At 39.2% G+C, this 9,634-nt stretch overlaps 1 long non-coding RNA gene across 1 annotated transcript; it reads left to right on the top strand.

The window, feature by feature from the left end:
• Positions 1-2,133: 2,133 nt before the first annotated feature.
• Positions 2,134-8,924, top strand: LOC103280450 (uncharacterized). Its single transcript, XR_507368.3, has 3 exons — positions 2,134-2,334; positions 6,705-6,794; positions 8,759-8,924. It is a non-coding gene; the product is annotated as an uncharacterized LOC103280450 (long non-coding RNA).
• The last annotated feature ends 710 nt before the right edge of the window (positions 8,925-9,634 follow it).

The raw sequence follows: 9,634 nt of genomic DNA, 5'->3' as shown, positions 1-9,634 counted from the left end.
TTAAGTGTCACCATATCAATGTTTAAGAAAACAAAAAAAAACGAAAAGGAAGGAAGCTAATAAACATTTGCATAAAATCAGTGGCTGGAATTCACGATTGCAATGATGAATGGGTAACCTAGAGTTACCCATCTGTAACTGCTTCATATTTGTAGTCCTTATATATTCACAATCATGGGACTATTACCACAATCTTAAAATTCCCCCAAATGTTGCTTTACTGGGCAGCAATAGCCACAAGTGATGGAGGTGTGTTCTCCTATCATTCAAAACGCAGCTTACTAATGTCTCCCTCCCACTAGCCATCTCAGGTGGAAAGGAGAATCATGACATGGGTCCTGCTTCTGATTGTTGAAGCAGAAATTGCTGAAGGGAGTTGGAAAAATCAGTATGGGATGCCCCAATCAAGGGGAGAACAGACGTCCATCACTCAAAGCAGCTTCTGCCAGTTAAAGCAGGATCACCGGGGAAGACACAGGTATATCAGCTAACTAAATCACTAATATATGATCTTGACCAAAATTTTCCTAAATGTATAACTATGGGGAAATAGCATTAATATAGTCATAGCAATATGGCTGACCTTTTTTTACTTCTCAATTCACAGTCTCAGCCAGAATATCCATTTAATTCTGGCTTTTAGGCTTTTCTTGTTCCATCCACCAAACCTACTTTATGGAAAATTGATGATATACTTGTCATCACTGATATTAAAAGAGACAGAGCATCATGTTTCTTAAGATGAATGTGATTTTAAGTGTTTGAGTAGCTAGTGGTATTATTAGTATGAATATTTCAATGAAGAACAATTAGAGGAGGCTTTTCCGGAGGTATTTGCAGTTAGGTGCTATCTTACCTTTGTTGAACAGACCACATTAATCAGCAAATCCTGCATCCTTGTAAGGTAGAATGGCTAATTTCAGCAAGGGTTTGTACACAGCTCACACATTTGGGCAATATCACCCTTCACTTGACCTTTATTCATTGGAAGTTGTTGGCACAAAAATTTTATTTTGATACACACACTCAGGTCAGGAAATGAATATTCTTTGGCAGCACACTTTCTGTGAGGTTGGTGGTGAAATACCTCCATTGTTCTCTTCAATAATTTGTCTCTAAGTAGGAAAAAGGTTGAGTGTTTGTGTAGAACATTATTTTAAAAAGCAACACTCACAACAATCTTAGAGCAAACACATGATTCATCACTTCATCAACAATGCAAAGAATTACTGTGATAATCTCCACCCCACCCATAGCACAATGTGATAGACTGTATGTGGTGCTCTTGAACACATATATGAAAACAGCAATATCAGTGGCACAGTCTCCATCAACATTGTTCATCTCCCTTTAGAGATTTCTAATACAACACCTCCACACTTCTTCAAATTCTTCCAGTTCATTTCTTTCTGTTCTAATGGCATGTGGTATGAGAAGTATTTCCACTGAGGATTTATTTGTGCTAAGCTCATTCATCCAAAGTTAGCCCTTGAGCAGGAATGACCGCCTTCGATGTTAAAGAGGGCATGTCCTAGTGATCTTGAAAGGTTGGTGGTACACAGGGCAACCTGTAATAATACAGTTGAACCAGTAGGGTAGCCAAGATTTTGATTCAAGGGGGGGGGATGAGTCTGGGTGAGACAGGATCTACCCTAGCAAACCTTTCATATCGTTATCCCAATACCCCCATGCATATGGGATATATGGGATCATGATATGAATAGACATAACAGTTTAAATAATAAATGTACGGCCTTCTCGCGGACTGCCCTGACAATTTCTGGTGGGGGGGGGCTGAAGCCCCTCAAGCCCCCCCCCCCCCCCCCCCGCTACATGCCTGGGTTGAACGTAATACATGAAGCATCAACTTCACAGTTGCACAGCATATGCCATTCAAATACAAAACACCAAGTCTTAAAAAATGAGGAATGTTTTTCAAGATAGCAGCCTCATCCTGTGATTCTTTCTCTTCGCCCTGAGGAGGGCCAAAGGGCTTGGACAGGCCCTAAGATGTAAGGACATTTTTAAGTAACCACACCTAGCAGTTCAAGCACTAGTACATCTCATGCAAAAAAAATTAACAGATACATGTTTTTCATTCTTCAGGTACAGTGCATGGCTGATGATAACACATTCATCTGACTATCTGCAGGGAATGGCCAGGGGAAATGTGCTCTCTTAATATTTGGTATTTTGTAACTGGATAAGGGATTGGAGGCATGATGTTCCAGGCCCATTCAGTCTTGCCTTTAGCAAAGTTTCCAAAACAAGAACTGTGTGGCAATAGTGTTGCCCCAGCAACAGAAGTGCAGGCTGTGAAGAAGCATGTTCCGGGTAAGTGGAAATGGAAAGGGAGTGGGCGAGATAAACTCTCGTCATTCTTGCCACATTTAGTGTGATCAGACCCCTCCCTTCCTGTGGGATCTCTAGAATGTCCTAAGTCTGGCTGTCTTCTCTTCACATGTTCATTCCATATGTCAGGACAAGGTGTGCAAACATAGCTCCCGTGTCATTACTATTTCTGTAGAAAATGGATGGGAAGCTGAGGCTGTTGGCCAGGTGTCAATGAAGTTGTGACTGTTATGCAGGAACAAGGGCAGAGTAAGGGCATGGTCCTTTTAGACTACAGTCCAAAATTCCCTAATCAATATCCTGGGGAAATCTGCAAACTGTAATTCAGTCTTAAACAGTGTTCTAGCATTTCAAAACATATCCCATCTGCATCCAAAAAGAAAAGTGTTTCACATTCTGTTTTTGATTTGATTTCTATCACAAACAACCAGAATTATATTGGTGGGGGAATGAGAATGTATCCCTCAGATTAGAATTCTGTCCCCTACTAAATGTTCATTTCATACCCAAATTTCTAGTATTTCAGTTAATTTACAATTTCAGTTGGATATTTTAAAGTATTGATTATGCACCCAAAGAAAGGGGACAGGCAAAGTGACCTAACGTACAGTAAATGTAAGAGTTCTGGCTGTGAACAATTTTCAGGGTCTCACTTTCTGCAATGATAGAAATTTGGGTAGAGGAGGAAACTCTCATGAAGGGGAAATTCTTATGAGGGGTTCAATGCCATCATTTTCCTTCCCTGTACATACTCTCCTGCAGTATCCCTGGGGCAATTTGTAATGGGCAACAATGACTTCCTTTGTACACTCATGGATACACAGATTCAAATCTGCTTTGAGATTTCTTCCCCTAAGAAAGGAGACTGAAAACTTCCTACTGACATTCCCACATTTGGGTCCATGTCCTATTATCAACTATATGTGTTTGAATGAAAATGGAAGAAATGGAAAGGAGAATCTCTGTCCCATTAGAACAAAGGATGTGCTACAGATGAGACCACAAGAGGAACTGATACATAACTATAAGAACCTTTCATGGTTGCAATATTATCAATTACAGGAATCTTATAACAAAGACAAAACTGTTGGATTCAACAAAACAGATGACTTGTGGGAAGGATTGATAAAATCAAAGAAGAAGGAGGTTACCAGATTATATAACAAACTTTTAGAATGGTCAACAGGAACAGAATTTATAAAGAATTGTACGACCAAATGGGCAGCGAATATTGGAAGAAACATAAAAATTAGTGAATGGGAACAAATTTGGAATACTAAATTAAAATATACTTATGCCTCAGATCTTAAAGAAAATTGGCTCAAAATGATGCATAGGTGGTATATGACTCCAAAAAAATTGGGTATTATGTACAAACAATCAGATAATAAATGCTGGAAATGTCATCAACATGAAGGCAGTTTCTACCATATGTGGTGGTCATGCAAACAAGCCACCAAATATTGGAAAATGGTACACGAAGTAAGCCAGAGGATCCTAAAGACACAATTTGAAAAGAAACCAGAATATTATTTATTAGGCCTGAATTCAGAAATGAATTAAAATCAAAACCAGGACATTCTATTTACCTACTTAGCAACAGCAGCGAGAATGGTGTGTGCCAAATTATGGAAACAAAAAGAAATCCCATCAAAGGAACAATGGCTAGAAAAGATAACAGAAATAAAAGACATGGATAGGTTAACTTTTTTATTAAAAAGAGCTACAGGAAAACAAGTTAGACAGACGGATTGGAAGTATTTTGAAGAATATAAATCCGAACTATGATAACTGAATTATGCAAGAAAGAGCAACATGAGATAAATAATGAAGAAGAGAAGGGGACACAGTTAATAAATCCTCTTGGAATAAAGAGGAATGAAATTAAAGAATAGACATTAACCGTGAAGAAGATGAGTGGAAGCAGAAACTTTACCCTTTTTCTTCCTTTTTTACCCTCCCCCCCTTTTTCCCCCTTCCTTTTCTCTATCCTTATCTTTTTTTTCTCCTTATTTCCTACTTTACTATAAACCACAATGTTTATTGTATTCTTTTGAAAAATTATAAAAATTATAATTTTTTTTAAAAAAAGAACAAAGGACATCCAACACACCCATCAACAGACATGCTTACAAAGCTAGGAAGGAAGATGCAAAAGCTACAGACTTTCTAATATTTTGCAGTTAAAAATAGAGATACTCTTGCATACCAGCTATACCACTGTTCTCATGCCAACCAGGATGCACTGTTGAGTGCCTCCCACTTATCTTGTCTTCATTACCAACACTCTTAGAGGAAGATGGGAGGGAATAGGGCCTTGTGAGTGAGAAGAACAAGAGAATGTTTTGAGCACATCTACACAATATGTTTACGTTATTTTATACTAATTATTGATGAGTGTGTTTTCCCAAAACAACCTGAGATGGAAGTTTATTTGAGGGTAAATATTTCTTGCTAAAGACTCAGGAATTTCAAGGGACATTTTCCTGCCTAAGACAAATCAGTAAATAATAGTATCTCCTACCCATCCAAATAAGCCAGGCAAGTTGCTTTCACATGTGAGGCAAATAATCACCACTACTGCCACCATCATCCACAAGGAATTTTTTTCTAGCCCTGGAAGTAAAAGTGAAACAAATACTTGCCAACACCAATGGTCTGTCATTTGGATATAGAGACTGATCATGTCTTATTATATTGAGGCATGGAAAAGATTTGATCTCCATTCAGGTTACTGTGATTAGTGATGTAGTAAAACAAGGCCTTGCAGAGTCAAATCCCTTTTTATTTACAAGAATTATGTCATACCTTCTCCACATTACACCCCTTTGGACTCCTTTCTGAGTTTAGCTGCATTTTTTTTATCATGTCAGCGACTCATTTTTTATCTCAAGCAACTTGAGAACATACTGCAAGTCACTTCTGGTGTGAGAGAATTGGCCGGGGAATGCCCAGATGTGTTGTTACCATCCTGCTGGGAGGCTTCTCTCATGTCCCCACAAGCTAGAGCTGACAGATTCAAACCGGCAACCTTCAGGTCAGTAACCCAACCTTCAGGTCAGCAGTTCAGCAGGCACAAGGGTTTAACCCTTTGCGTCACCACGGCTCCTTTTCCATTCATACAAGAGCAGGAAGGAAAATTGTTTTTTTTTCCTCTCTAGTTCTGCAATATCAGAACTCACGGACTGTGACATTAAAGCAACACAGAAAAATTCTAAACTACTGTTCTTAGACATTATTATTTCCCCTGGTATTATAAGAAGTGACTTTGGTGCAGGTTGAGGAAAGGGTTTCCCCAATATAATATTTTGTACACTTTTCTTCTTATACTTGATGTCCTGAAGTGTTGCAGATGAATTATTTTGTGGACTCAAGGGGCTTTTTTGCACCCAAAAAGGGTTTTCTCTACTGAAAATGGGTTTTCTATTTGTGTGTTTTCTACACAGGAGAAAAGTGTGTATATCACCCACCAGCCATATATCCCATGGATGGTGGGGGAGGGGGTGGAAGGAGAAAAAAATAGCAATAAAGGATACAAATGAGTGTATAAATAAACACAAGGCCAACAAATAAACATAACAATGGCAACAAGGTATTTCAGATGCTTCAAGGAGGATCTCAAAATTGGTGGAATTGCAATTTCTATAAAGGCGATTGTTCTAGCTAACTATCTCATACCATCAAGACATAGATCATCTATATTTTTCAAACGTAGATGGTTTTAATTTTTGCTTTCTTTTATTTGCATATCTGCATTGTGGCATTTGTTCATGGAATTAGTATTCAGTGATTCTCAGCCTGGGGTCCCCAGATGTTTTTGGCCTACAACTCCCAGAAATCCCAGCCAGTTTACCAGCTGTTAGGATTTCTGGGAGTTGAAGGCCAAAAACATCTGGGGAGTCTAGGTTGAGAATCACTGAGTATATGAAGGGAACAAAATCCATGGTTCTAGGCAAGCAGAGAGGGTTTGTCTGCATTTTAGATTCACATATAGGTTGCCTTGTGCATTTTTATTGCCCCACACTCCAGACAGATACAACAAAGAGTCTCATCGAACTTAAAGACGATGGGTTTTTTTTTATTTCAGCACAAGCTTACTTCTACGGCAGCCTACTTACATTGGCTACATCTGAGCAAGAGGGCTACAGTCCAAGAAATTTTATCTCAAATAAAATTTGTTTGTATTTAAGATGTCACAAGGCAATTAATTCTGCAGCAGTCGACTGCCTCCCCCCCCCCCCTCCCAATTATTTATCTATTGCATTTAATCCTGCTTTTTAGCAAAGGAAATTGGCTCACTGAGCAGCTTATACAAAGTAATAATAGAGAATCCTTTGTTATTTCATAAAAAGTCCCCAGAATGAAGATGCATCTGGTGAGAATATGAAAAAAAAAGAAAAAAAGAAAACTGGGACAATCATTCTTTGCAGTTATTTTGAACAGTAAGTGCAAAATATGTAATACTTTTGTGTGTTGTCGAAGGCTTTCATGGCCGGGATCACAGGGTTGTTGTATGTCTTTCGGGCTATGTGGCCATGTTCCAGAAGTATTCTCTCCTGATGTTTCACCCACATCTATGGCAGGCATCCTTAGAGGCTTTTTCGTGTCTCCATCAAAAATACCTGTGAGTAGATTAAGAGAAGGGACTCTCCCAAAGGTTTGGAACTGTGTATGCTTATGAAATGTGTTTTCTGCTTGCTTATTGAAACTGCTAAAGGTAAATGTAACAGAAGGTATATGCAAGATTGGAGAGATTCATCCAGTGGTTCTCAACCTGTAGGTCCCCAGGTGTTTTGCCTACAACTCCCAGAAATCCCAGCCAGTTTACCAAGATAGTCCAGTTCAAAGCAGATACTGTGAATTATCTGCCTTGGCATTCTAGGTTATATAGCTGTGTGGAAGGGCCTTGGGTTTACACTGCCATATAATCCAGTTCAAATCAGATAATCTGGATTTTATAGGCAGTGTGGAAGAGGCCTAAGTGAACCCTCAGCCATTGTGCCTAAGGGGATTGCTAGGAGCGAAGCCTAAAGGTGGCAGGGCCTACCTTTCTGACTGGCAGCCAGGAGGAGAATGGCTCTTCCTCGTCCTCTGTAATTTGGACTTTATTTTTCTAGGTTTTTTATTGAAAGACATTGATTGGATGACTATATATTTTATGGCCAAATTTGGTGTAATTTGTTCCAGTGGTTTTGTTGTTTACTCCATGGGAATTATGCACATGTACAGGAAAATACTATAAACTGAATGTTGTAGTGTCCGAAACACATGCTCAAGAAAGAGAAAACAGCTTATAGGTTTCAATTGAATGTTTTTATGCCATTGATTTCTGTTATGTTGCAGAACTAGAACGATCAAAAATTGATTTTAGAGATATTTTGCAAAAGTGAAAATCCTGCCACTTCTGTGCAATGAATGAGCCACAAGGCAAACAGTGAACCTATAGAAGAATCTACGTGTTCAGGTTTTCCTTCTGCAAAATACCTCATAAGAAAGGGAAAGTAAGGGAGATGACTTTTGCTCTCAAACTTTCACTTTCACGTGACACTTAAAACAATATAGGTTCAAAATCTGGTTTCAACATTCCATCTAATGTGAATATTTATACACATAATTGCCATTTTTCTTAGCATTGGAGTACCTTTCTCAAAATGTGCACCATTTAGGGTTTCAAAGTCAGTTTGCCAGCCTTTGAAATTTGTGGTATACACTTCAAGAAGCTGACAGCCATCTGCTAAGGAACTCACCATAGGTTTCTTATGGCACGATCCGACATAACTGTCTCCTGCACTGAGTTTACTGCAATGCATGTAGTAGTTGTCACACAAAGTTTTTGCAATAAAATGTGCCTTTGGCTAATAAGTTCTAGGCTGCTCTACTACCCATTAAAGTCATTTTCTATCTCAAAATCTCTGAAGCGATTTGATATCTTTCATCCTATCAAATCTGTAAAACCCTAGAGCATTTCCTAATAAAATGTAGTTACAAGCGAGTAATGCACATCACAAGGTTGCTGCCCAGGAAGAGTTAAAGAGCTAAATAAAGGTTACAATCTGAGCGGAATTACTTAGGGCTCAAGCAAACAGAAAACAAAACAAAATCTGTCATTTGCAGTCTGTCACTGCCTTTGAGAGGTCTGGCGCTCTTGATCTTCATTGCCCTGGAAGGGATGCTTCTTGCAAAAGCCAATGAGTCAAAGAACCATTTGGGATGCATTTTTTTACTCCATCAGGCAAAAAAGAGAGAAGCCATAAGTTGCAGGCAACAGGTATTTCATCAGATGTGTTGAGAAAACTGTGCTGGATAGGACTGCATGTCCGTTTAGAGTTTCTCAGCTACTATGTACCTTTGCTATTTGTTCTTAGTACTTCTGTAGTTATGAAGTATTTGTTTCCCCTTTTCCTAGGAATACCGAAGAATCCCTATCAAACCACTGCAGAAAGCATGAGGAGCTATGAAGAGTTCTGCCGGCTCTGATGCCCATGGGTTGATTTTTGCTCCAATTACAGTCAAAGCCACATGCTGTTTGGGATAAGCAATAGCAGAAAATAATACATATCAGTAGAATAATCTTTGAGCATGAAGTTGTTTTTTGTTCTGATGAGCCTTAGAGCTGTCTGCTTTAGTGGGAACCCTTCTTGGCAGGCAGGCCCGTAGCCAGGATTTTGATTCGGGGGGGGGGGGGGATTTTGGTTTGTGGGGGGGCACTGAGCCTGAGTAAGAGAGGATCTACCCTAGCAAACCTTTTAGTATCGTTATCCCAATACCCCCATATCATATCTGGTGATCAGATCATGATATGAATAAACATAACAGTTTAAATAATAAATGTAAGGCCTTCTCGCAGACCACCGTGAGAATTTGGGGAGGGGGTGGCTCAAGCCCCTCAAGGCCCCCCCCCCCCAGCTACATGCCTGCTTCTTGGCACGATTTATTCAGAGGAGGTCCTGCCATTGCTCCCCTTTGAGACTGAGAGAATGTGTTACACTAACATGTGGATACACTACAAGATGGGATATATGTTGTTCATTTATCCAAATTGGGGGAGAAATAAGGGATGGAAAAATTACTTCTGCTTACATACATTGGAGCACAATTAAATAACACCCAGGTTAAACTCTAATGTTCCCACACAGAATTTAGATACTTTTGGAGTTTTCATGATTTCATAGTAAAAATGCAATTTTAATCAGAAGTCCTCCTCCAGGAAACAGGGTGATTTCCAAAGAACAAAATAGCTCTGGTTATGATCTTTTGACTGTAATGGACATCCGGAGTTGCT

Source organism: Anolis carolinensis, chromosome 5 (genome assembly GCF_035594765.1).
Source record: "Anolis carolinensis isolate JA03-04 chromosome 5, rAnoCar3.1.pri, whole genome shotgun sequence".
NCBI lineage: Eukaryota > Metazoa > Chordata > Lepidosauria > Squamata > Dactyloidae > Anolis > Anolis carolinensis.
The sequence above is the reverse complement of the archived record's forward strand: the minus strand, read 5'-3'. Positions and strand labels throughout refer to the sequence as shown.